The following is a 27289-nucleotide window of genomic DNA, read 5'->3' as shown; positions in this document are numbered from 1 at the left end:
CTCTTCGTATAGGGATTGGATTGGTTTGTTGGTCTTGGACTTGGACGGACATGGTGGCGGAGTCATACAAACATCTCAACACTTGGATATAATGCCAGTCGACTTGGCATCGCTGCAATGAATCCAGAACAGCCCAGGTCTCGATGGAATCGAAGGCTTTCTCGTAGTCCACAAACGCTAGACAGAGGGGTAGATTATACTCTTGAGTCTTCTGTATAATCTGCCGTAGCGTGTGGATGTGGTCTACGGTACTGTAGCCCTGTCGAAACCCCGCCTGCTCCGGAGGCTGAAATTCGTCAAGTCTTCGGGCGAGACGATTCGTAATCACCCTCGAGAACAGCTTATAAATATGGCTTAGAAGTGAGATTGGTCTGTAGTTCTTGAGCAGACTTTTATCTCCTTTTTTGAAAAAGAGCACAGTAACACTTCTACTCCATTTTTCAGGTGTTATGCCAGTTTTGATGACGGTATTAAAGAGGTCTTTAAGCTTGTTGAGAATTGGCTTTCCTCCTGCGCGCAGGAGCTCCGCTGTAATACCGTCATCCCCTGGGGCTTTGTTATTCTTCAGCTGCCCGAGAGCTATACTAATCTCGCCTACGTCGATATCCGGGAGGTCATCGGTATAGTGGCGCACAAGTCTCGCACGTTTGTCGTTCGCGGTTTGGGTGGGTGCAGGTTTTGGAGCATGGGCAGAGTAGAGTTGCCCGTAGAACTGCTCGATCTCAGCTAGCACCTCTGGTTTTGAAGCAACAGTTCGGCCATCCGATGCTCTCAACTTCGTCAGATGGCTCCTCCCAAGACTCTTAGCGAATACTTTTCGGCTTTTTTATTATGTATTTATTTTGTACACGGGCGTGAGAGTATAGAATATAGGAAAATAAGTAATAAAATAAGTTTTGTGTACTATGAAATAAATCTTCCGCTTTCATTTATTACTTGTAGCAACATAATGCCTAGAGCATGACTGTGATACATAGTCGGATGCGTTTCCTATATCCCATGGCACCGCTTTACACCGTATGTGCGATATTGCATAGAACGGCTAGCAATCCTGCAACATAATAATGCGGTGTAGCTTAGAAGGATACGGTACCAATCAATTTATGTTTGACTAGCTGATACCCGTGACTTCGTTCGCGTGGATGTAGGTTTTTTAAAATTCCCGTGGGAACTCTTTGATTTTCCGGGATAAAAAGTAGCCTATGTGCTAATCCAGGGTACAATCTATCTCCATTCTAAATTTCAGCCCAATCCGTCCAGTAGTTTTTGCGTGAAGGAGTAACAAACATACACACACACACACACACACACACACACACATACAAACTTTCTCCTTTATAATATTACTGTGATTACTGTGATAGTGTGAAGTGTGATTTGATAATATATTATGTAGTCATATCTATAGTACCCACTTATTTGGATTTTCTTTTAAGTGCCCAGAATTCCCTCTTTTGAAAATCATACTATAGCAATAAGTAAAAATAGAGCTTTTAATCTATGGCAATTGGCAACTACTTGGTAATTGGTACCACCTTGATAAAAGATGGCGGCTTAAAAACAGTTGATCTGTTTAGCGGCAAATAAAGTGAATGGAGACGTCAAATCATCAAGTTTTCGCGAAAATTAAAGTTCACTTTAACTTAATTTACACTTGAATTGCTTTTACTTCCTTGTCGTAGCTTTTATTGACAAGTGTAAATTAAAAATTTATAACACACCCCCGACAAGTGAAGGTTACAGTAACTGGACAAGAGCTGATCACTTACAAACGGCTGAACCGATTTTCTTGGATTATAGCTAAGAACACTCTCGATCAAGCCACCTTTCAAAGAATAAAAACTAAATCAAAATCGGGTCATTAATTTAGGAGCTACGATGCCACAGAGAGATACACAGATACACACGTCAAACTTATAACACCCCTCTTTTTGAGTCGGGGGTTAAAAACAAGGCTAAGTACGGAATATACAGGTAGTAGATAAAACAGATATCAAGTAGGAATACAAGTAAATTATTATTCAAGTCTAGTACTGCATAGAGGGTGAACAACAAAGTCATGGGGCATGATAGACTCCGTCATGCCTTGCGGTCATGCTGCTTGGATGCATAACTTTATTCTACACTAGCGACCCGCCCCGGCTTCGCACGGGTGGACATTTATTTTTTCTATTTTCCGGGATAAAATATAGCCTATACGGATTCGGAAGAATCCCTCTAAGTAATGGTAAAAGAAATTTTGAAATCGGTCCAGTAGTTTTTGAGCCTATTCAATACAAACATACAAAAATACAAAGGTTTCCTCTTTATAATATTAGTATAGACTACCGACAATGCATTTATATACCTACAAAGCTGAGACTTAGGTTCATGGTTTCTTTGGTTTAAATCACACTAATATTATTAAAGGTGAATATTAGTGTGATTTTACAGCTTTATATATGCGTATGTGTGTATGTATGTATGAGTGTGTTTGTGTACGTTTGTTACTCTTTCACGCAAAACCTACTGGAAGGCTGGAACTACTATTTGGCTGAAATTTGGAATGAAAATAGATTATACCTTGGATTAACACGTAGACTACTTTTTATTCCCGAAAATCAAAAAAACCCACAGGATATTCTAAAAAATCTATACCCACGCGAATGAAGTCGCGGGCATTAGCTAGTGTGACATAAATATAATGAAAATAATGATCTTTGATAATCACTGAATCTAATTTAAATTGTGAACTAGGAGTGTATATTTTTCGACTCACGCTTTTCATGTCAGGATATAACCTAACCTGAAAATTCATATTTTTCAAAATTTAAACATACGTCTGTATAGTGCTTATATAAACACTACTTATTACGCCTTATGGAAGAATCAAGAAATTATTGAGTTTCCTATTACCTTAATAAAGCCGTTGTAAAAACATAAAGAAGGACTTTATTCCCTGATTATCATAAAAACAGGTTGGTGAGAAATTGGGCCTGACGAGAAATAGTTAATATTATCGACACCTACGCGTCCATTTTAAATGAACCACGGAAACGGTCCAATAAGGCTTTAAAACCAAACGCACATTGCCGAAAACGAGCTCCGGAAATCATTTTGTTTTACTGGGGATTATAAGGTTCTGTAACCCTAATATCAGATATCTGAAATAGAGATATCTGAAAAAGTTAACCAGCTGTTAACCAGATCATGTTAAAGAACTCATGCCCACATGGAATACTGACTGCATTTCCACGCTGGAAAGCAAGGCTTATCCTTTGCGCAGAAAATGAGTCCACCGTTATTAATAAAAAGATTTTTATCCAAATTTACTTTTTCCGGCCCAACAGCTTAACCGATTTTGATGAAATTTGGTACAGAGTTAGCTAACATTCTGGGGACAGACATAGGCTACTTATTTTTATCCCGGAAAATGAAATCGTTCCTATGAGATTCTCAAAGGCCTATCAAATCAACTGATTTACGCGAAATTTGGTGAAAAGGTAGCTTGTGCCCCGGAAATTGGCATAGGCAATTTTTATCCCGGAAAAGCAGAGAGTTCCCACAGGATTTATAAAAATCAGCATCATCTAGTAATAAATATAAGAATAAAAGTCGCCCGTTTGCGGCGGACTTTACCATAATAAATAAATACAGTTTAAACACAGTTCGAAGTTGAACAAGCAGATGGCTGTAATCACCTCGCCATTACCGTTGAAATAATAACGCCGACAACGACTTTGCTACGAGCCATTTTATAAACTACCTTCAATTTACCCTTTTGAATAGCTTTTAAATTTTTGATTGAGTTTGATTACTTTAAATAGAACGCTTTCGTTTATTTATAAATATAAGTCTGCAATTTATTTTTAGCAGATGATCTTCGCGACAGATTTCTAAAAAGCCTTTGGAATATTTTTGATTTTACGGGACAAAAGTATAAGTAGCCTTCTACAAGGATCCGGGATCCAATCAAATAAATACAAATCTCTTTACCGGTCATCAAACTTCATGAAATGAAAAAGTATGTAAAGTATGAAAATATATAAAAGGGCCATGAAAAAGTAACAGACAGCCATTGGAGAAACCTCCATTTAGTAATAATAACTAGCTGTCGCCCGCGATTTCATTCACGTCCCGTCCATGTTTTTTCTAGTCTATTTTACACAAACAGTTTTTCATAAACCTTGTCCTAACAATTACGAACATAACAAGAATATTTACATAAATAAAAATAACATACTTATCTAATTTGGCCCAGTCGTTCACAAAATATGGCGTGACTACGGAAAATAGGAATTCATTTTTAGGGTTCCGTACCTCAAAAGGAAGAACGGAACCCTTATAGGATCACTTTGTTGTCTGTCTATTCGTCCGTTCGTCCGTCCGTCCGTCCGTCCGTCCGTTTGTCATGTCTGTCAAGAAAACCTATAAGGTAAAATGTGTAAGATAACTATACCGAGTGGGGTATCATAATATGAAAGGGCTTTAACTGTTCATTCTAAAACAGATTTTTATTTATTTTTATGCACAAAGAGTTTTTGATTTATGAACCCTCAGTGCGCGAATCCTACTCGCACTTGGCCGGTTTTTTATATAGAGAAGAAGATAATTATGTAAACTATAAATTGCTTGCTTATTAAAGCCCTAACCCGATTTGTGATTCTTTGTATCACTAGCTTAGTTGACCCGCCCCCCGGCTTCGCACGGAGGGCCTTCGACCTACCTATTCCATAAACAAACATTAATGTGTTATTTTAGGATACTTATGATATAATCTCTGGAGAAAATATGATAGGAACTATAATACCTACCTACATTTAGGTGCCAATTTTTAACCCCCGACCCAAAAAGAGGGGTGTTATAAGTTTGACGTGTGTATCTGTGTATCTGTCTGTGGCATCGTAGCTCCTAAACTAATGAACCGATTTTAATTTAGTTTTTTTTGTTTGAAAGGTGGCTTGATCGAGTGTGTTAGCTATAATCGAAGAAAATCAGTTCAGCCGTTTGAAAGTTATCAGCTCTTTTCTAGTTTTCTTATAGAGGTTTTTGTGTCGAGGGTTTTTGAATTTTAAGTAATTATAACCGATATTAAACCTGTTGCGATAATTTGGGAAATAATGGAAAATATGTACCTATGTACTTATTACAATATTTGATAGGTACTTTGTACACAAGAATCTTTTACCTGTACAAATAAACTGTATATTGGCAAAATATCAAGCTGGCGGTATTTGTAAATGGAACCAAGAGCTATGTAAAAATATTTGCGCACTCGGGGCCTTTACCAAGACTTGGCGTGTATCCAGAACTTGGCAACACAGCCGCCAAAAAGTACCTGTAGGCACAACGCAGGGGGTCGTGTCGAAGTCACTGCTATGAGGAAATATGCATATGCTTACGACGTTGTCGGCACCTAGGATGAACGACATTGTTGCTCTTCCAAATAGGTACCTAGGTATTTAAAAATATATCTACAAAAAACGTGTTAAAATAGGTATTGTAAAAACTCTCAGGCATGGAGGTTTCTTCATCCTATTGAGTTGAAACTTTGTGGAGTTGCTATCGGCATTTGCGTGAAGGTTTAAGATGTAGGACCATCATCGTACAATAGGTGGCACACGAGACGCATTTTAACACAAAGTGTGTAATTAAGTACTCAGTCTGATGGGACAACAGACCGACACGACCGGAGAAAGATCACAACAACAGCTTTGCACGCTCTCCGAAGCATGGGGTCATTATATAACACCGCTATCTTTCCAACTACGGGCTCCTTACGAGAATGTTTTAATAGAACCCAGTAACTTTTGTTTGCCTGACTCGGGCCTGGAACTTGGGCCTTAGGATCTACAGCCGAATAAGCTAACCACTAAACCAATGAGGCAGTTAGAAAATGTAAGTAGGTACCATGACAACCCTGGTTCCACGGAGCTAATTTATGAGAAATTCAATTTTCTTTGCCATTAACGACAAAGTGGGGCTTATTATCAGTATGGTTGAGGCACACGGGTACCTTCCTCAAATACTTACGATGGTAAATAATTTCCTGATGGGCTATATCAACAAAAATCCTAGTTTTTGGTTTTAGGAGGCCCCAAAAGACACATTTTCGCATTTATATTATGGGTAATGATTTTTCCATTGACCACATTTTGGATACATTTTTAGCCCCCGACCCAAAAACAGGGGTGTTATAAGTTTGACGTGTGTATCTGTGGCATCGTAGCTCCTAAATTAAGGAACCGATTTTAATTTAGTTTTTTTGTTTGAAAGGTGGCTTGATCGAGATTGTTCTTATGATAATCCAAGAAAATCGGTTCAGCCGTTTGAAAGTTATCAGCTCTTTTCTAGTTACTGTAACCTTCACTTGCCGGGGGTGTTATAAATTTTTAATTTACACTTGTTAAACTATATTGATGACCCAATAGTGTAGGTAACTATAAAGGCACCTATAGGGCTTAATCTTGAATCTCGAACCAAGAAACTAAAATGCTATTATATCGTAAGACAGAATTTCATATGACCATAAATTAGTGTTCAAATAATAGGTTTTCATACAAAATGGGTATATTATTAAAATTCTCTCATGACAAGGGCGCATCCCGCGCATGGCTGCAGGCTAGAATTCCTTCGCTTTCTAACATTGATATTGAAAACCCAAGATATATAGCAAGGACCTTCATAAAAATGTCCTACTTATATTGAGCAAACATTCTAAAACATCACAGGATCAAGAAGATTGATGATGCAAATTAATTTCAAGTTTTTAGAGCCAACATTGCTGTACATTGATAGAGTATATCAGTCGGTTAGTTTCTTCTTGTATACATTTGTCATTTTCATACATATTTGGAAAGTTCATGCTTGGCCAATAAATTAACTATTCCATTATTATTATTTTCATAACAAGAGCAAAAATTATCCTGTATAGTTTTTCTTTTCTCCTTTAGTTTCGGATTTCCCCGTACTGTCCTAGATAAATAAAACATTGCGTATATTATACAAGAAAATCTATAATATATTTTCTAGGAAAACTTCTAAGCTATAAATCAATAAAGACTAATAACTCATTCATTAATTTTCTTACTTCCGATAATAATTTGTTGAAACAAACAACTGAAGCTTCTATGCATTTAAGAGATAGCATCTATACATTCTTTTTTTTTTGTTTTTTTTTATTCACTATAGGCAAGCGCTTGACCACAATCACACCTGATGGAAAGTGATGATGTGGTCTAAGATGTGACGCGTTTACCTAGAAGGTGCCTATTCACTCTTGTTTTAAAGATACCCGGATTGTAATTGGTAGGAAACACAGATCGGGGAAGAGTATTCCAAACCTTAGCCATGCGTATGAGGAATGAAGACGCAAAACGTTTCGTGCGTGTAGATGGAATGTCGACGACATAAGGATGGAAACTCGCCCGACGTCTTGCGGTTCGGTGGTAAAATGGTGAAGGGGGGACAAGATCGAAAAGTTCCTGTGCACACTCTCCGAAATATATCCTATAAAACACCGATAAGCCAGCGACCTTACGGCGGTGATCAAGACTATGAAGTTTCGCCAACAAAGGAGAGTCTTCGCCTACAAGTCTCCTAGCTCGACGATCAACGGCATCTATACATTCCATACAGAACTGAGAAGAAGATATTTGCATAAATAATATCAATAAAACAAAAAGTGAAAATCGTATTTAATTATAACACAAGCATAATATAGCATCTTGTTTCCTCATTTTAGCATCACTTCAAAGAGTTCATGAGTATCTTTTTAGCACCTGTTTTTAATCCCCGACCCAAAAAGAGGGGTGTTATAAGTTTGACGTGTGTATCTGTGTGTCTGTGGCATCGTAGCTCCTAAACTAATGAACCGACTTCAATTTAGATTTTTTTGTTTGAAAGGTGGCTTGATCGAGAGTGTTCTTAGCTATAATCCAAGAAAATCGGTTCAGCCGTTTGAAAGTTATCAGCTCTTTTCTAGTTACTGTAACCTCCACTTGTCGGGGGTGTTATAAATTTTTAATTTACACTTTTTCTCCCATAACTGTGCATCTTGTATTAGGTATGATATCAGTGGTTTGAAAGGTAAAATCGTGATATGCATAGCACCTTGCTTACATCACGAAGGCCCCAGGCTTCGCCTAGATTCTCAAGCTCATCGCTGAATCACGATTGCTCGTGACTGGCGTACTGACGGGATGAGTAAACTGAAGCTATTGTCCTTTGTTTTATATGGCGTGTTGGTTTTTTCGATTGCGGTTTCCTTTGTATGTATTGAAACTGGTAAAATAATGTTTACACTTACCTTTTTTTATTGGGATTTAACATGAATGAAGAATAAATAGGTTTCGATTGATTATTCACACTTAATATTATAAAGGTGCGAGTTTGTGTGTATGTATGTATGTTTGTTACTCTTTCACGCAAAAACTACTGGACGAATTTGGCTGGAATTTAGAATGTAGATAGATTATACCCTGGATTGACATAGGCTACTTTTTATCCCGGAAAATTAAAGAGTTTCTACGGGATTTTTAAAATGAAAAATAAATAGGTTTCGATTGATTATTTATTATAATATTTGTATCAGGAAATAATAAGTCTATGTTCAACAAAAACTGCTGACTGTACTACCCCGATTATATTTTGCCTAACAACCCTTATTCATAAATCAAACTTGTACCTTGTAAGCAAATAAGATTTAGGTACCTACTTAAATTGAATTGAAAGCCTCCTCCCCACAGAAGCTGGGGTTTGTTTTATAATTGGTTTATTATATGAAGTTAATTTCGCTCTTCCTGTCTAGACCGGCGACAACTTATTAATTATTTATTGCGGAATGGGATAAAGTAATTATTTGTTGTCAATGTACCTTACTTCGAATTGTTGTTTTATTCGAAGATTCAATTTTATTTATTAGTATAAATAATTATTAATATTAAGTCCCACTGATAAAAGGACAGTTAAGGTAATTGCTATTTGACAAATCGCAAAAATGCTGTACTTTGAAGTAAATTGTTTATTTTTCTAAAGCATTAACAGCTATTAAATACATGCAATTAAAAACTTCAGTTTGTGAAGATTATAAGGGCCTTTTTTAATTTAGTATACATTATCCCAATAATAAAAAAAACCAAGTTGAAAACATTGCTGTTCGCAACTTGTTCTGTAAAAGTTTTCTTTAACATCTTGATACTTTGAAGCCAACCTCCAGAAAATGATATGTTTAGGTTTAGCAATCAATTTTAACTGTTAGTTTTATACTAAATGTTTTTCGTTTCTTAAATAATCTAAAACTAACCAAAAAACTTCCTGTGCTATTTATTTTCTTGCAGGCGCTCTATGGAATTCAGTGTCCACTGGACTGTCATGGCGGAAGGACTGTGCGCGTCATTTCGTCGCAAAATATTATTTAAAATGAATATAAGCTTATTATTTTTGAATGAAAGTTGTGTTTATAATCGTTGAAAAATAAAATAGGGATTTTTTCATTTCTAAATGAAGCCTGCTTATATACTAAATTTTATTCTAAAGTTACGGTTTTACCAGGTAAATACTCGGAGGTTGTCATAGATTATGATGACAGATAGTAAGTGTTCTAAATAGGTATTATACCTATGTTAGGAGATAGCGCGCCTCGTTCCGGGTGCCGTGTTCCGAAATGGATTTCGTAGTAGTGCAAGTTTGGTGCAAGCCCCACATGACGGAGGGGTATGCGTCAGGCATTTCCTGTGTACAAAAAAAAGACCTATATTTCGGATCCATATTTCATCACTGACAATATGCACTATTCAAAGACTGTTCTTCAAGCATTGAGGAATTTTGGACAGAGACATCTCGAAGGTTTCCGAAGGCTGCCTGAGTTAGATTTGTCGGCTAGCTAGCTTTTTTCGAAATTGGACTTACTTAGCTGGATTGTGTGTTAGAGATTTCTTATGAGATATTATATGTACATAATATAACCATCATAAGGAAGCTCAGATTCATGCTGCGGGCAATGGGGAGAGCCTAAAGGTTGGAACGCCATTTCGGCGGCCGTGTTTCCTGCCATATATACCATAGATACCTGCAAGCCAAGAGTGAATAGGCATCTTCCAGGTAAGCGTGCTCCAACTTGGACCTCATCATTGCTTTCTTTAAAGCATGATTGTCGTCAAGCGCAAGCGCAAAGATTCAGGCGGCGCAAACCCGTAGCATGTGGAAGACCCTATTAAAGACCTATGTTCACTGTGGACGTCTGTCGGTTGATGTTGATGATTATGTCTTTAGTGCAAGTAGTTCAGTAGTTTCAGAGTTTATCGATAACAAACAAACAAACCTTTCCTCTTCATAATATATGTACTTAGTAGCGCAAACTTGGAAAAAATCTCGTGGAAACTCTTTGATTTTCCGAGATAAATGTCATTTTACCTGGCAGCCCTAATCAATTTTATCACTGATAATAATAACTAATTCATAACCGTTAAAACTAAGAGTCAAAATCTCGTTTTTCTAGTCGAGTTCCGTAGGCTCTTTGAACCCACCGCATTATTATCCCAAGAAAACCTACCATTAGATGTAGGAATAATGGAAAGAGGTCACAACCCTCAGCAATAAAGAATACGATGCGGAGAGAGATGTCACTCTCAAGGTCTTTAAATGTATCCATGCAAAAAACCACGTCGACTGGTTGCTCCGTTGCAGCGTGATTGAATATTAAACCAACAAACACACTTTCGCATTTGAAATATGGCCAGTGATTATAAGAAACAGTTTAAATCTCTCTCTGCTCTCCGAGAGACGTTAGGCAAAGTGAACACGAATTATGACACTTCTGTGTTCTTATACAAGCTTAGGTCTCTCAATTTTGTCAATTAATGTCAAATTTCTTTCTCAGATCAAAACCTAGTAAGTGGTTTAAATTCAAGAGAAGTTTAGGCCGTAGTCTTCAACAAGAAACTCGGCGGTTGCTCTTTTCAAAGATTTGATATACAATATTAAATTGCTTAAAACGCACATAACTGAAAAGTTAGTAGTGCGTGATTCCAGGATCGAACCCCCGACCTTCGATTAGGAGGCGGACGTTCTAACCACTAGGCTATGACAGTTTTTAAATTAAAGGGGTTTAAATATTTTAGTGTGAAGACTGGCCTACACATTTATTCATTAGATGTGCATCACTTTCTTTTTTAGGGTTCCGTACCTCAAAATGAAAAACGGAGCTCTTAAAGGATCACTTCGTTGTCTGTCCATTTGTCCGTCCGTCCGTCAAGAAAACCTATACAGTACTTCCCGTTGATCTAGAATCACGAAATTTGTTCTCGGATTTAATCCTTTACTTGGGCTATGAGAGTTGAGACCTATCTACCTGCCCATAATTCTAGGTTAACGGGAAATACCCTATCGGTTTTCTTGACAGACACGACAGACGGACAGACGGACAGAAAGACAGACAACAAAGTGATCCTATAAGGGTCCCGTGTTTCCTTTTGAGATATGGAACCTTAAAAACATTATGTAAGTATGCAAAGTATTTCCCTTGCAAGCCATATTTAACAGTTGACATGTAGAGGTCATTGACTTTTCCTATCTTACTTTTAAGTTTTAATGCATCATTAAGTATTTACTGTTTTGACATGGTATTTAGATAATGGGTGATATTTATTTTATTTTATCTAATTCCTTTGAAAAACTTAGTAAGGCGCATTAATCTATAAAAAACCTAGCCAGTTCATAGACTTACTATGTTTTAAAATGGTCAAAGCGACTTACTAGCTTTTAATTTTACTTTAATGTGGGTGTCCTTACAATACAACGGGACATACTATGAAAGTTAGGCTTATGACATAAAACGATTTTCGGAAAAATGACATTTACTTTGTTTTGATATGGGGCGGTCGATATAATTAGGTACTAGGGTAAAGGCTCAAGTAAATGAACAGATTGGACGTTTTTACATGTATTAAGAGCTGGAATAAAAAACCGGCTGATATACCTTTTTTAAATATTTTCTTACAAATTCTTACACTTTTTTCAATTTCAATTTCAAAACCGTGTTCCGTTCAAACCGTTCAAAAGTGCGTGTGCGTGCGTCCATGTGTGTGTGTGAGTGTGTGTGAGTATATACTTGTCTGTATGTTTGTACGAGTGTTTGTTAGTGTGGTATTGCGTTGTATAACCACATGTGTAGCGAACAGAGTCAAAGCTTCATACAAGCGCGCTACGATAGGTACACTACTACAAGCTTGAGGCGCGTGTGTGCGTGAGCACAGGCGCTACGTCGCGTACGGAGAGAAATCGGTTTATACCGGCTCGGCCTGTGCTCAAGCTCAGGGGCTGCAGTACACGTCGCGCGTCGTGTTTTCATTTAATTTAATGTTAATGATAATAATTTAAATAGTGTTTAAAATCTATTTTCTTGAACTGTCATAGATTTTGTTCAAAATCAATATCTGAGGATCCCTAGGATCACAAAACAGGATATTGTTACCAAATTTAAAAAAATCGACGCCATTTTGAAATTCTTTGTTAATTGACCGATTTCGTTCAAAATCGATATTTAGAGCTCCCTGGGATCACAAAATAAGAAACTGTTACCAAAATTTAAAAAAGTCGACGCCATTTTGAAATTCTTTGTAAATTGACCGATTTCGTTCAAAATCGATATTTAGAGCTCCCTGGGATCACGAAATAAGAAACTGTTACCAAAATTTAAAAAAGTCGACGCCATTTTGAAATTCTTTGTTAATTGACCGATTTCGTTCAAAATCGATATTTAGAGCTCCCTGGGATCACGAAATAAGAAGCTGTTACCAAAATTTAAAAAAGTCGACGCCATTTTGAAATTCTTTGTTAATTGACCGATTTCGTTCAAAATCGATATTTAGAGCTCCCTGGGATCACGAAATAAGAAACTGTTACCAAAATTTAAAAAAGTCGACGCCATTTTGAAATTCTTTGTTAATTGACCGATTTCGTTCAAAATCGATATTTAGAGCTCCCTGGGATCACGAAATAAGAAACTGTTACCAAAATTTAAAAAAGTCGACGCCATTTTGAAATTCTTTGTTAATTGACCGATTTCGTTCAAAATCGATATTTAGAGCTCCCTGGGATCACGAAATAAGAAACTGTTACCAAAATTTAAAAAAGTCGACGCCATTTTGAAATTCTTTGTTAATTGACCGATTTCGTTCAAAATCGATATTTAGAGCTCCCTGCGATCACAAAATAAGAAACTGTTACCAAAATTTAAAAAAGTCGACGCCATTTTGAAATTCTTTGTTAATTGACCGATTTCGTTCAAAATCGATATTTAGAGCTCCCTGGGATCACAAAATAAGAAACTGTTATCAAAATTTAAAAAAGTCGACGCCATTTTGAAATTCTTTGTTAATTGACCGATTTCGTTCAAAATCGATATTTAGAGCTCCCTGCGATCACAAAATAAGAAACTGTTACCAAAATTTAAAAAAGTCGACGCCATTTTGAAATTCTTTGTTAATTGACCGATTTCGTTCAAAATCGATATTTAGAGCTCCCTGGGATCACAAAATAAGAAACTGTTACCAAAATTTAAAAAAGTCGACGCCATTTTGAAATTCTTTGTTAATTGACCGATTTTGTTCAAAATCGATATTTAGAGCTCCCTGGGATCACAAAATAGGAACCTGTAACCAAAATTTAAAAAAGTTGGCACCATTTATAATTCTTTCTAAATTGACTGATTTCGTTCAAAATCGATATTTAGATCTATCGATCGATATTTAAAGATCGATATTTAAACTAGGCAATCACAACAAAAACAAACTTTACCATCTTGTTGAACAAATAACTATTGTTAATTAAATTGTATCCTCCAGTGCCAGCCCTACCAAAATAGTTATAAATTTTGCTCGCTTCTTAGAAGCTTTGCCTCTGTTTGCTACTCTATGGTATAACACCATGTTAGTAAATCTTAGTATATTTTTAACCGACTTTAAAAAAAGGAAGAGGTTCTGAATTCGTTGGTATCTTTTTTTTTATGTATGTTCCCCGATTACTCAAAGACGCCTGGACCGATTTGGATTTTTTTTTTGTTTGATAGGGTATACTTTGCAAGTGGTCCCATATAAATTTGGTAAAGATCTGATGAATATCTTTGAAGATGGAGAACAGAACTCCTCAATGGATAAGAGCAAATTCAATTTTTTTTTTAATGTATGTTCACCGATTGCTCAAAGACGCCTGGACCGATCTGGATTTTTTTTTTTTTGAAAAGCTAGGTATACTTTGCAGGTGGTCCCATATAAATTTGATGAAGTTCTGATGAATATCTTCTGAGATGGAGAACAGAACTCCTCAATGGATAAGAGCAAATTGCTCGCGATCAGTGTAATTGCTTAGTAAACAGTAGGGTTTTAGCTGGGCATGGCATATTATTATAGTACAGTGGGGCCACTAAAAATTTTGAAATAAAAAATTTTCAAAATAAAAATAAAACCGACTTCAAAAACCACAATAACTTAAATTATTTTTTACTTTTTAGTGTTTGTGATTTTGAAGTCGGTTTTATTTTTCTTTTGAATTTTTTTTATATTTATTCTGGTATTCTGCTTTCTTGGATATGGATCCCTCTTGGGTATCCCCATTTCTCTCTGTCTTTGGTACTATCAAGCTAATTTTCTCTCGCGATTTGCACAATAGCATTAGACCAACGCGTCTTCGGTCTACCTACCTGTCTTTCTTTCATCTGTAAAAATCGATACAATATGACCATTTGCATTTCAGTTTTAGGGCATGTCTCAAGGTGTCTGTAGGCTTTGTCTTTTTTCTTATGTCTTCAATTCTCACTTTGAATATTTTTTGCTTAATTTATGCACCTTGCCATCGCCCTTTAGCAAGTCACTATTTCTTTTTATATTCTTTGTCTGGACCCATGTTTGGCTGGCATAGGTAAGGCATGGCAGGATGCATGTATCTATAACGGATCTTTTAAGATGTACTGGGTAAGCTCCTTTCATTCTTTCCTTTTGTGCCCAGTAAAACAAGCATACTCGGGCTACTTTGAGAACCCATTAGCAGCTAACAGCAAGGCCTGGACTCAAATTTTTATATGTGGAAGCTGTATTTCCTCGTTGCGTTTATGAGCAAATAAGAATAGTTAACTACTTTTACTAAAAAAAAATTTTATAATTTGGCGCAAACCATCTAAACACCATGATGATTATTATTTCTGCATTGTGAATATTACCAGAAGAAACAGCAAAAAAAATTGTTCCAAGCGGCTCTATTGTAACTTGCAGTCTTCTAAAACAGGTTTTATTTATTATTATTATGTAAAATAGTTTTTGATTTATCGCGCAAAATGTAGAAAAAAATATACAATAAGTCAAAAACTGAAAATCTGTCATTTTTTTTAAAATTCCAAGGCGAAAATATACTTAAGAATTTATTAATAGGAATCGAGAGTTTATGCACTAGATAGAGTTCGTTCATTCACTGAAATTCCCAGTTCATTTACTGGCAATTTATCCTTTTGTTAAATAAAATAATTTATAATAATTAATACCACGCATTTTTTTGCGTTTTTGATATTTAAATAATTTAAGAGTGTATACCTACTGTGTATAGACACAGATAAAAAAAAATATAAAAATTATATATAGAACGATTCTCATAGTATATCTTAATTTTAGGTCAAAGTCAGGGTAGTCCTTATTCGTTCATGTACTGGATCTTTTACCCTCCTACGTCAAAATACTAAAAGTCCGCGTAAATTTCGCAGATTGAAATGTCTGCTTGATTAATTGTCAATAGAGGGTCATGACATGTCAAAATTGCTAGTTTGAAGGGGAAATCGTCAATGTCATTCGCATAGGTTTTCCTCTTAAGTAGGTATGGTCGGCGTCAGAATTCGAGTAGCAATTCCGCGAAATAATTGCATCAATAATTTGTCGCATTTATGACCTTTTTCTATAAACACGCCACACACACAATCGCATGTGCATAACCGTGCCACACGAATAGAATCATTAAGGTGCTAAACGACTTATGGACTTTTACTGTAGGACAATCGTAAGTCCAGCGTGTTATTAACAGAAATGAGTGCTACCAGTTCAATATCAATTAGCAATCAGAATATAAGCTGTTTTAGCTTCATAAAAAAATCGGCCAAGTGCGAATCGTACTCGCATAGGAAGAGTTCCGGCTTCCGTACCATTCTACAAGAAATAACTATTTAATTATTTTTTTTGTGGCGGCCATTTTAAATTTTTTATTATTTGTTGGTAAAGCGGCAATAGAAATTATACTGATTCTGTGGAAAATTTCGACTCTCCACCAATTACGGTTCACGAAATACAGCCCGCTTACAGACGGACGGACGACCAGCGGAGGTTTAGTAACAGGGTCCCGTTGGCACCCTTCGGGTACGGGACGGAACCCTAAAAAGTGTCATCTGTTCTCATTGAACGCCTACCATACGATATTTTGCCAAATAATCCCGCACAATATTTATTTAAATCCATTTTACAAAAGCAAATTTTTCATCTTTATGGCCATTGAATTCCGGTTACGCGCTCCCGGCAATAAATTTGTTCCCTCCCCTCCAGATGTGGAAAGATTACCAATCTCGTGCATCATTTTGTATAGTGAAATGATTTCCCCAATATTTTCCACAGGTATTATTGTCAGGGGTGGATTTTAGATAGGTAGATTTTAGGGTTTCCCTCCGTATCTCCGGAGAATAACAGCTGAACCGAATTTCTTCGATTATAGCTAAGAACACTCTCGATCAAGCCACCTTTCAAACAAAAAAACTAAATTAAAATCGGTTCATTCGTTTAGGAGCTACGATGCCACAGACAGATACACAGATACACACATCAAACTTATAACAGCCCCTCTTTTTGGGTCGGGGGTTAAAAAAGAAACCCTGAGGTATAGGACCACTTCGTTGTCTGTCTGTCTGCCTGTCTGTTTGTCAAGACCTGTCAAGAAACTTAAAACCTATAGAGTATTTAAAGTACCCAAAGGCTTTTAGTAACAGAATAAAGCACTAAAAAATTAAAAATCCTTGTATAGTTAGAGTACCTAGCAAGAGTGACACCTAAATTAGAAAAGGAGATTTTGTATTAGTAGGAGACAAGATCTAGGATGAAATATCTCTGAAACCTAGTTGTAGTCAAAGATAGACCAAAATCAGTCGTAGGTCTTCTTGAGTCTAATTTACAACGCTCAGTAAAATTCATAGATAAATGCAGTAGGTACCTATGTTAAAAAGTTTCATTGGGCCCCAAAAATAAAGTTGATTGATAGACGTGAAGGCCGATTTTCCACCAAACTCCAACCTGTGCAATTAACAATATTTTGCCGGATACCTATAACGGTTTTAGTATTTTATTGTTATTATAGAAAGTCAATAAAAATAATGATATACAGTTTCCTAAAATGACTTTATATTCCCATAAAATGAAACACATACTGCTAACGTGACATTTTATTAAGTTCCTAGAGAAATATATTCGCTTCCTATATTTATCTGTTTGTTTGTTTCGAAGAAATACGTTTTACTAAATAACAAAGGCGAGTTTATCCTTATCCTATACAGGGATCTCGTATTCAAACTTTGAGTATTTGGGAATACAAGTGTAAATTAAAAATTTATAACACCCCGAAAAGTGAAGGTCACAGTAACTAGAAAAGAGCTGATAACTTTCAAACGGCTGAACCGATTTTCTTGAATTAAAGCTAAGAACACTCTCGATCAAGCCACCTTTCAAACGAAAAAACTAAATTAAAATCGGTTCATTAGTTTAGGAGCTACGATGCCACGGACAGATACACACGTCAAACTTATAACACCCCTCTTTTTGGGTCGGGGGTTAATATTACTACGTAGGTAGATATACTCGTAGATTGTCAGTGTAGGTTCAAAAATATCTACTGTAAAAGCTCGGAATACAGTAAATACTAGGATTCTTCATTAGTAAAACCTAAGATTGGAGGTTTTTTTCAGCGGGACTTTCCAAGTACCCCCCTTTTTGAGCACCAAAATGACTGTGCTACACAAGTGCCCAAATAAACATGACCGAATAAAATTTTTCAGACGTCTCCATTTTCCAAATTGTTCGGAATCACTTAAGCTTGTAAGTGTCATTTTGGTGCTCAAAAAGGGGGGTTACCCTTTTTGAGCACCAAAATGACTGATACAAGTGCCCAAATAAACATGACCGAGTAAAATTTTTCAGACGTCTCCATTTTCCAAATTGTTCGGAATCACTTAAGCTTGTAAGTGTCACTTTGGTGCTCAAAAAGGGGGGTACCCTTTTTGAGCACCAAAATGACTGATACAAGTGCCCAAATAAACATGACCGACTAAAATTTTTCAGACGTCTCCATTTTCCAAATTGTTCGGAATCACTTAAGCTTGTAAGTGTCGGGGCTTAATGCGAACGCGTGCTGTATCGCATTAATCAAGCTGCCGGCCGACCACTGTGAAGCGAAGACTTAAAGCACGGTCTTGCGTTTTAATGTTACGAATTAAGTACTAGAGAGCGCCCGCAACTTTTTTGTACAAAGTGGTTTTTAAAGAACGCAGCTTGACCCGGATTTTACGCGGGGTTTTGGGGAAAAAGATAGTTTAATAAATGCAAGTTGTTCTTGTTCAGTCTGGGTTCCGTACAACTCTACGGGAGTTGTTGTTTAAGTTTTGAAAATTATTTAGATGAAATGGTTAGTAGAAGAGACATACCTATTATTTCTTGTCTGACCCCCCAATTGTGTAAGACAAACGTATTTACCGTTATTGTAATTGGTAGCAAATTCTGGCCCTTGATTGGCTGTGAAAAATGTAAACAGCGAATCAACCAATCAAAGGGCAGAATTTGCTGTTGATTAGGGTAACGATGATCATACGTTTTTCTTACACAATCGGGGGGCTGTTCTTATAATGGTTTTAATTTTTTTTAATGATGTAACCACAAATTCACTGTTTTCGGATTTATTACTTTACTTGTGCTATAAGACCTAACTACCTGCCAAATTTTATGATTCTAGGTCAACGGGAAGTGCCCTATAGATTTTCTTGACAGACACAACAGACAGACAGAGAGACAGACAACAAAGTGATCCTATAAGGGTTCTATTTTTCCTTTTGAGGTACGGAACCCTAAAAATAGGGCTACTTTAGGGCTACCTGCGTCAAATGTACTAACATTTTGACGCCTGCCAGTGACGTCGAAGCCTTGACGTTTAGTTAAAAGTTTCCTGTCGTGAACTATGACAAGGGTCCAACGCGCACTTGCCCGGTTTTTTCCTTTCAAATATGGAACACTTAAAATGAGTGAAATAAACTTCGAATCAGAAACTTCGTCTAGCCGTAGAAACCTCAGGCAGCATGTTTTTATATTCAAAAGTTTTGGCCAGAAAATCCGAGCATCATTCAACCACACGGTGCGGCTATGTAATAATAAATGGGGGTATTGTTAGGTACGTCTTTTATTACTCAGTGTACGTAGCATAGAATAATAATGTGGAAACACTGAAACGGTTGGAGTTAAAGAAAATTACTACATAGGAGGAAAATAATTATTACGAAATCTGACTTTTTCAAATGAAAACGTGTACTGGAAATGTGATATACCTACTGGATTCGAACTTTTCAACAAATTGAGAAAAATCGATTTGTCTGTTGCTAGTTTTTTAAAGATCTCTTGGATAACTGGGGATTCTTAGTTCTCCGAATAAAAATTACTTAGAAGCTATTATTTATTAGAGGAATCATAATTTTTTGGAAATCCATGATACACAACAATCAAACAAATAGTGTTCTTTGAAAGAAATCTTTTGATATTTATTAACTTTCAACAAGTTTTTAACGTTAGTCAAAATCAAAGTTAGCAAATTCGGCAAATTCAGAATTCGATACAAAATTATGCCACATTGATTTAATTTCTCATTCACCTAAATACCAAATCCAATCGGTAGGCACTAACTAATATTATTATAAACTAGCTGATGCCCGCGACTTCGTTCGCGTGGATGTAGGTTTTTGAATAATCCCGTGGGAACTCTTTGATTTTCCGGGATAAAAAGTAGCCTATGTGCTAATCCAGGATATTATCTATCTCCATTCTAAATTTCAGCCCAATCCGTAAAGTAGTTTTTGCGTGAAGGAGTAACAAACATACACACACACACACACACACACACACATACAAACTTTCGCCTTTATAATATTAGTGTGATAGTGTGATGTGAAAGTGTGTCTGTCTGTCTGTCTGCTACGTTTTCACGGCCGATTTCGTCAAAAGGTACAGGCCATAAGGCTACTTGCATACTTTGCACCTCTATTTGCGTCTTCCGTGCTACTACTACCATCTACTTCGATCACCAACCCGTCCCCCAGCGCGCTGTGTGGTGATTATGGGCAACCCCTCCCGTTGGGAGAGGCCTTTAGTCCAGCAGTGGACTGTTTAGTCCAGGCTATTGACGATTAATGATACTTTGCACCATTACTCATTATGGTCATTACATACTCATTAGTCTTACAGATTTCGTTTTTCGTGCGATACAGTCCACCTTATAAGTGGAACGGAAACAGTTTTGTTATGAATCAGGACATACAACGAGAACCACAGTTAAAAGTACGTGACCAAAGTTACTTAAGATTCAAATCTCGTCTACAACGGACCGATTGTTCATACTAAATAGAGCCTGGTTAAATTTAACCGTAGATAACCGGCTAAGCGTTTAGTTTTATCTGCATGCTAAATGGGTTCCGTGAGCATCGCGGAAAACCTTTGTGGAGTAAATTAACTTTCAAAAGTGTACCTTATCTGTGGCACAGTTTAGCAACCATACAGTTTGGAAACGCTCGTATATCACAGGTGACTACTGCCCCCATAGCACTGCAACATTTCAAAGAGCTTGGTCACTCCACAATTTTCATAATTAGCTTCTATACAGGGTGTTTGGTAATTAGTATATGAAGACGACACGTACCCATGCTACTTTGATCTGATAAATACAATGCTGAAGTATAATGACGAAATAAAATTATAAAAAATTCCATACAAAATTAAAAAAAAATTATGTCAAAGTTTTCATGACCCTAACGTGCCCTAGCTCACGAAGATCGTTGGCCATCTTTAGATAGGTCAAGGCCAACGATCTCAGTGAGTTAGGGCACGTTAGGGCCATGAAAACTTGGACATTAAAAAAAAAAAAACAAAATTTTGTATGGAAATTTTTATAATTTTATTTCGTCATTTTACTTCAGCATTGTATTTATCAGATCTAAGTAGCATGGGTACGTGTCGTCATTATATACTAATTACCAAACAGCCCTGTATATCTTTAATTTTGTTTTATTGGGAAAACCATCAGCTCATTGTATTACATAGGTTCAGAATCTTTTCAAAAATAGACACACAAAATAAACAAGGGTATATTACAGTAAAAGGGTGATATTACAGTAAAAGTGCTACAAACTATACTTCGTTTATTTATACTCATGCATTTTTTTCTTTAAAGCTTAAACCGTCCTGTTTCATTAATCTCACATATCCTATGTTTCACGCAGTCTGACATTTGGTATTTTTATTGTGATGCCCATTTTGTCATCGTTCTAACCCCTCCTACATTTGGCAATTTTCCCAACATGTCCTACGCACGTGCTCGTTGGTATACGACCTTTAATGAACTGTATGATTGCTAAACTGCGGCTGAAGTGAGAGTGCTTTTACTTAATTAACAGGTTGTTATTAGAACATTATTATGCAGTTAGTCATTGAGAGGGTGTTGTATATATATATATATTTTTTTTTTATTCACTATAGGCAAGCGCTTGACCACAATCACACCTGATGGAAAGTGATGATGTGGTCTAAGATGTGGTGTAAGTGTGTGGTGTAAGATATGAATATTGAATACTGCTTCATTATCATCATCATCATGATCAACCCATTGTCGGCCCACTACTGAGTACCTCCTATACGCGTCTCAAATAGGAGACGCATTATCCACTAAGCTATTAAAAGGTTACAAGTGTAAATTAAAAATTTATAACACCCCCGACAAGTGAAGGTTACAGTGACTAGAAAAGAGCTGATAACTTTCAAACGGCTGAACCGATTTTCTTGGATTATAGCTAAGAACACTCTCGATCAAGCCACCTTTCAAACAAAAAAAACTAAATTAAGATCGGTTCATTAGTTTAGACGCTACGGTGCCACAGACAGATACACAGACACACAGATACACAGATACACACGTCAAACTTATAACACCCCTCTTTTTGGGTCGGGGGTTAAAAAGCACAACATAAGTTATACCTACAATTTATAACTCTAAGCTTTTACCAAAACGAGATCTTTAGTATGTACTTAATTGTAATGTACCTACAGTTATACAGTACATTAGATCAGTTCAAATGGTGTTATTTAATATGAAAAGTAATGATGTGCTCTCATTATAAACAGAGTGTCTGTGTGTCCTTTTCGTAGAATGTAATCGAATCTTTACACTGTGGCCGCATTGTGACTTCGATGCCGGATGTCCGGTTAAGATTTATACCTACCAGCCGATGCCCGCGACTGCGTCGGCGAGGATCTTTTTTTTTAAATTCAGTAGGTTAGCCTTAGTATAGGTTAACCCTTGACTGTAGTCTCACCTGGTGGTAAGTGATGATGCAGTCGAAGATGGCAGTATGGCAGTTTTTATTAAACCCATACCCCTTTGGTTTCTACACGGCATCGTATTGAAACGCTCACTCGCTTGGCGGCACGGCTTTGCCCGTAGGGTGGTAAATTGCCACGGCCGAAGCTTCGCACCAGACCAGATCAGAAATTTAGAAATTTAGAAAATTCTAAAAATAAAAAAGTAAAGAATAAATACTACGAGGCAAAGGCCCAGGTCGTCTGCACTAGTTCTAAGGTTGTGTTTCCACCGAACCGAAGCGATGCGGAGTTCAATAGACCAATCAGAGAACAATCTTTTCTAAACTGAAATCAACATCAAAATCCAAACAATATCTGATTTATGATGGATTTTAGTCAGTAGCGCAAAGTGAATCTGCATCCATATAATCCATTTGAAATGTGTAACTATTCACTAGAGTTGACATGTGTATTTGTGACGTCACATGCCACGCCAAAAATATAACAATGGGAATTATAAGTGACAAATATGTAACGATTCAATATTCATGGCACATTTATATTGTGTGATAAAATAAGTATGTATAAAATAGTACCACGTAGTATAAATATACCTATAATATTTATACTACGTGGTACTATTTACTACTCAGATCTGTGTGGTTTACTTACCAATAACGATTAGGTATAATTATGGGCTAAGATGGACCGACGATATAAAGCGGCTGGCGGAAAGTGGCTGCGTGAGGGAGGCTGAGGACCGGGTGTGGTGGCGCTCTTTAGGGATGGCCTATGTCCAACAGTGGACGTCCACAGGCTGATGATGATGATGATGGGCTAAGAGCAAGCTGGCTCTCTCTCTATTAGATCCACAGTAGAAGAAGAACCCGAGAGACTGACATAGTTCATCAGGTTGCGCAGCTGAAGTGGCAGTGGGCAGGACATATATGTGTATACTCAGATCGAAAAACCAAAAGGTCTTGGGGTCCCCAATCCCAAAGTTCTGAAATGGTCTCCTCACACCGAAAAGCGCAGCGTTGTCAAATCTTCCAATAAGAAGTGGTCGAACAAGACGCAGAGAGACGCTAGATTCAGGCGGCGCATAGTCTCTACAATACAAGAGACCTATTTCCAACAGTGGATGCTTATCTGTCAGTTGACGATGACAATGCTATTGTAAAACTCGGCTCTTACATATTTAAAAATTCAAATACGTGCATCAAAAAAGCAGTAAGTAGGTATTCCTCAAAATGCTATTGCTATTTGCATTAACTACGAAATTTTCACCGCGAGAATAAAACTCCGAGAGCGCTTTACATCAATTCATAAGTAGGTTGTTATGGCCACTTGCACTTAATATTGAGAATAATTTTTATTTTTATAATTTCGTAACAGTTCTCCACCTCAATAAATAGGTCGTCAATTTTAATAGAGGTTTTCATGTAAAGTTATTTACATTAAACTGAGGTTTGCGTGTGCATGTTTTTTCCTATTCAATCAAATTATGATGACTTGAGGTCCTAATGTAACTTTTTAAGTAATTTAAAATACACTCGTTGGCTGTTGGCTGTAATTGAGTATGGATAGAAAAGCGAACTTATTTAATTATCTGTTACTACTACCGAAACACCGGCCAGTCCGCGCACGATTTGTGTAGTAGGTAATGGTAGGGCTTGCCTAGAAGATATTGTGCGCGACAGGTAGAAGTAGCAATCAGGGTGTAAACACCCCGCCCACCCGCACAGCCCCCGCGCTAACCCGCTGCGGGTGAGCGCGGGTGACGTGCGGGTGAGCGGGGCGTCCCAGCACCGCCTTATTAAACCCCGAGGGGTGTTATAAGTTTGACGTGTGTATGTGTGTATCTGTGTATGTGTGTATCTGTCTGTAGCATCGTAGCTCCTAAACCAATGAACCGATTTTAATTTAGTTTTTTTTTTATTTGAAAGGTGGCTTGATCGAAAGCGTTCTTAGCTATAATCCAAGAAAATCGGTTCAGCCGTTTGAAAGCTAGCAGCTCTTTTCTAGTTACTGTAACCTTCACTTGTCGGGAGTGTTACAAATTTTTAATTTACACTTGTATTCCGATTGCCATTTCAACCTATCGCGTAGGTACTATACCTAATCACTCTTGCCTTGAACGCAAGTATTTAAATTTTTCTTGACAAGAAACACGGACGCCCGAATTCCATCTTAAACGGTTCGTATCAGAAACGTTGAGCAAAAACGAGAGTTGAGTAGATAGGTATATTGTCATTTGTAACGAATGCGTCAGAAACTATTACCCTGAACAGCTCCGCAGCATCCCGCTTAAATCCTTTCCTTCGAAAATATTAGGAGGCTGTTTTCAACCCTTTTACTTACCCAACATTCAAAACTGTAAGTTAGGATTGGCCTTAGAATGTTTTTCAGCAATGCCCACTTAGCGAGCGTGGTAGAACTATGGCCTAAGCCCTTCTCATTCAGAGAGGCCTATGCTCAATAGTGGTATAGTTACCTACCTATTTATTCTGTAAAATTATGACGCAAACAATATTAAGGGCATAGGTATTGATTTCGCGGTAAAACATGATTAAGTCAGTCAGTGTGGCAACTGCCAACCCTACACGTCAGTCTCAATGGAAACCGCAGTCCTGCGGTCCATTTGTTCTCGTGTGTCGCTTCTAAGACCCGATTACCCCCTTTCATTCTCTCCTTTTGCCTGCCAACGCGCTTAACATAGTTATCATTTTAAAGCGAAACGTTTAAAACGTAGGTTCCTAAGGCTCCGAACCCACAGTCAGTGATCTAGACAGGTCTGAATTCAAAGTTCTGAGTTCCGAACCATCAAAACCAAATATTAGAACACTCACAAAAATTCCGGGTAGATAGATCACGGAATTCGAACTAAAAATTCTAGAAATCTGACAGTGAGATCTCAAACTTAAGGATCCCTAGGAAAAACGTTTTGGTACTACCTACGTAGTTATTGAAGGTAGGTATGTATACATATATATGGTATCTTTAAGGTACAGAAATATAAATATCAGGGGGGTTTGCAATAAAGCAAACAAGAAATTATCTGTATGTAGTAAACAAATTCACGAAACATAAGGGTCACGGAAAATCAAAGAGTTCACACAATATTCTTAAAAACCAATTCACGTGGATGAAGGGTATCATCTATTTGGTGCAAAGATACTTAGCTTGCATCCTTGAGACGGAGGTGGGATACTTTTCTCCGGAAAACTTAAAAAGTTCCCACGGAATTTTGAATAAATCCACTCGCAGGCATCCATTCAACTTTTAAAACATATTTCTAATAACATTTCAACTCGATTTGAAATTACAAACGGTTGCCCCTTTGCACAGCGACAAATTTTCAGTGTGTCAAAAACATGCAACAAAATGGCCTCGAGCATTATAAGCTTTCGACGGCGCTTTTTTAATTCGACAATACGAAAATGTAACTAAGCAGAATTTTTATTACGAAAAAAATACATTCAGCGATTGAATGGCCTGAAGCTTAGTAAATACCTGTATTATTTTAGTTTTGAAAATCTACATATTTTTCCCAGCTTCGGGAAAGGCACCTTTTATGCAAACGGACTTGGAGTACCTACGTTAGCTATGTAGCTAGATACCGTAACCATCCAGGGGTAGCTAGGTACCTTAAGGCCTCATTCGGACGAGAGCTTTTTTAACCTCCGTTAAAAAAGCGTTCAAATAGAACAAATGCATTCCCACTTGTATCTGTTCACACGTCAACGCCTTTTTAACGCGCACTTTGTATTTTCAGCGCAACGGCGGGTTTTAACGCAACGCTTTTTTAACGTTCGTTCGAATGAGGCCCTAATGTGAGCCAATTCTATCTCTATAGAGCAAAGATTCAAGCGTCTGTCAATAGTCAATACAATCATTCCTCTTTCCAAATTATAAATGCAAAAGTATGTTTGTTTGTTAGATTATTGGTTTCTCCTCAAATCACGTCGCAACAGAGCAACAAATCGACGTGATTTTTGTATGGGTATAATTAAACATCTGGAGAGTCTGTCTGGAGACATAGACTATGGTACCTACTTAATTTTTATCCCAGAAAATCATAGAGTTCCCACGGAATTGAAAACCCATATCCACGCGGATGGAGTCGCGAGCATCTGCTAGTCGATAATATAAGTGCTTGATAATATTGTAATTACTGATGACATGATGATGATCACACTAATCACACTATCACACTAGTGTATGTGTGTGTGTGTGTGTGTGTGTATGTTTGTTACTCCTTCACGCAAAAACCACTGGACGGATTTGGCTGTTTGAAATGGAGATAGATAATATCCTGGATTAGCACATAGGCTACCTACTTTTTATCCCGGAAAATCAAAGAGTTCCCACGGGATTTCGAAAACCTAAATCCACGCGGACGAAGTCGCGGGCGTCAGCTAGTTAGTACATAAATTGTTCTATACTTAAGAACTCAAGGGATATGAGTAGTGTAGATCTACTTTTGCACGTGTTTCGACAAAAATAGATTACACAAATACACAGACCTTTTTGAACTGAGCACTGAAACCAGCGAACCAATAATTTTAATCCTTTTTCCCCACTCGGCCCCGGTAAAAGCTTGCTTATGTGGGGTTTATTTTTTATATGATCTGCATAAATGTTTCTTTTGGCACACGACATTCTAATTAGTGGGAAGGAAATAATAT

The 27289-nt window shown here is 37.1% G+C and overlaps 1 protein-coding gene and 1 long non-coding RNA gene across 3 annotated transcripts in view; one reads left to right on the top strand and one right to left on the bottom strand.

Moving 5' to 3' along the window:
- The window catches only part of LOC123872272 (hemicentin-2), a 143012-nt gene that overhangs the window by 40928 nt on the left and 74795 nt on the right, over positions 1-27289 (bottom strand). The window lies entirely within an intron of this gene.
- On the top strand, positions 1716-24246 carry LOC123872303. The gene is made up of 3 exons (XR_006797454.1): positions 1716-1730; positions 10998-11000; positions 24189-24246. It is a non-coding gene; the product is annotated as an uncharacterized LOC123872303 (long non-coding RNA).

Source organism: Maniola jurtina, chromosome 15 (assembly GCF_905333055.1).
Source record: "Maniola jurtina chromosome 15, ilManJurt1.1, whole genome shotgun sequence".
Lineage (NCBI taxonomy): Eukaryota > Metazoa > Arthropoda > Insecta > Lepidoptera > Nymphalidae > Maniola > Maniola jurtina.
Note: the sequence above shows the minus strand (reverse complement) of the source record. Positions and strands in the feature narration are given on the sequence as shown.